General features: G+C 39.4%; 1 non-coding gene across 1 annotated transcript; it reads right to left on the bottom strand.

The window, feature by feature from the left end:
* Positions 1 to 1087: 1087 nt before the first annotated feature.
* Positions 1088 to 1194, bottom strand: LOC130042623 (U6 spliceosomal RNA). Its single transcript, XR_008795276.1, has one exon. It is a non-coding gene; the product is annotated as a U6 spliceosomal RNA (small nuclear RNA).
* Positions 1195 to 2198: the final 1004 nt, after the last annotated feature.

Below are 2198 nucleotides of genomic sequence, written 5' to 3'. Positions count from 1 at the left end.
AACAGCTCCAAGATGAGATACACCAATCTTCACACATTTTCCTCTAAAAAGCCCTCTTTGGATCATTTTTAGTGAATTACTCTTAACAAACAATAAAAATAAATTATTGAGGATCTGCCTTTGGGGCAGGCTTGGGTAGTAGTGGTAAAATTGAAAATAATGGTGATGATAAGGTGTAATGGTGGTGGAATTGGTTTGGTGTTAGAATATTGAATACAATAAATTATTGCAAACAACCTTTTAAAAATTAAAAATAAGAAAAAAAGATTTGTAGAGAGGCAGGAGTGATAATATAGCGGGTAGGGAATTTGCCTTGCATGTAACTGACCCAGCTTTGATCCCCACATCCTATATGGTCCCTATATGGTCCCCCAAGCACGCCAGGAGTGATTCCTGAGTGCAAAGCCAAGAGTAAACCTGGAGCACCCCTGGGTGTGACCTCAAAACAAAAATAAATAAATGAAAGAGTTGTAAAGCTCATATTCAGAGAGAGTCTGCAGAAGGCACAAAAGTGAGTTTTTATAAGGGAAAGAGAAAGATGAGGTCATAAATGATATGCTGATCAGGTGAAAGCCTCAGCATGGTCAAGAGGTAAAAGTAGATTAAAGTTCACTTTTTATCAGTCCTTTCAAAGAGGATATTCTTGCTCTTGTTTCTTCTTGGAATGTTGGTAGCCAGTGGCCTTACCCAGTTTAGGGAAGACAGACTGTAGATTTGGTATATCTGCAGTGACTTCTTGCAGCTCTGTCTTATTTCATCTACAGTCCCTACCCTGCCAACCTGGGTTCGAGTTACAGAATCCCATATGGTACCCCAAGCACTGCGAGGAGAAATTCCTGAGTGCAGAGACAGGAATAACCCCTGTGCATCTCCATGTGTGACCCCCAAAAAATGAAATCTAAATTAGCTAGAATGCTACTAGGATGAACTTTAGAATGCTACTAGGATGAACTTCAGAATAAGAAGAATCACCAAGGTGAGAGAAAACCATTAATTATCACAAAGCACTGATCACCAAAATGCAACATATATATACATATGTATATATATAATCACAAATATATTATCTCAACATGAGTAAAATTTTTTTTTTATGGAACGCTTCACGAATTTGCGTGTCATCCTTGCGCAGGGGCCATGCTAATCTTCTCTGTATCGTTCCAATTTTAGTATATGTGCTGCCGAAGCGAGCAAATCATGAGTAAAATTTTATGGAAGAGAAAAATGCTTTGATATCCAGAGCTGACACTTGAATCACCTTAGTAATCTCCAGAACCAGTGAACAAAACTAGTGGCCCAAACCATTGTTTCTCACCCTTTCAATGACTACAACTCCCTTTGGGCCTTGTTTCTTCTTGTGGCACCCTGTTCTATCAGTTGGTATTCTAACCTTGTCACAAGACTAGAGGCAAAAATCACCCATTTATTTGATTTTAACCTGTGTTCCCCTTGTAACATCCTGGTGGGCCCCTAGGAGTTATTTGATCCCTTGTTGAGTAATGCTGGTCTACAAAGTTCTATCATCTACTCAATCTACTTAACAATTGTGGAATATACATATACATATACATATATATACATATACATATATATATATATATATATATACTCGTTTATAAGTATTATACTGCAATCACCAAGCAAGGGATGTAGGGGGGAATGAAGCGACAGACTAGAAGTATCATATGAGGTGGGGACTGGGCAGTGGCTTTCAGGGAACTGTTCTAACTATCCATTAAAAACATAAATGCTATTTACCGTATTATAAGCATATAACCTGAATTATCATAATAATTTTAATTGGCTAACGTTCCCCACATTTAATTTTCTCAAAACTATGTTCCAGCGGAGCCGCCGCGGGCCCTCGCGGCCGCTGTACTCAGGCACGCCCGCGCATGCGCCCTGAGCCTCGTCTCACACACACACACACACACACACACACACACACTATGTTCCAGCAGCATCCCTTTTACTTACCTCTTAAGAAATAATTTACAGTTTTAAATAAATGGACCCAAGAAAAGTTCATTTGTTAATGGTCATACAATGACTAAATAGCAGTTATCTTAAACCCAATTTTGAACGATCAGAGAAACAGAACCTGGATAAGACTGTGTAGCTGACCCCAGTTTGTTCTCCAGCTTCACATATGGTCCCCCAGAATACTTCCTGGAGTGATCCTTGAGCACAGAGCCAGC

This window comes from Sorex fumeus, unplaced genomic scaffold (assembly GCF_029834395.1).
Source record: "Sorex fumeus unplaced genomic scaffold, SorFum_2.1 ptg000106l, whole genome shotgun sequence".
NCBI classification, from domain to species: Eukaryota; Metazoa; Chordata; class Mammalia; order Eulipotyphla; family Soricidae; genus Sorex; species Sorex fumeus.
This window is presented reverse-complemented; position numbering and strand designations above follow the sequence as displayed.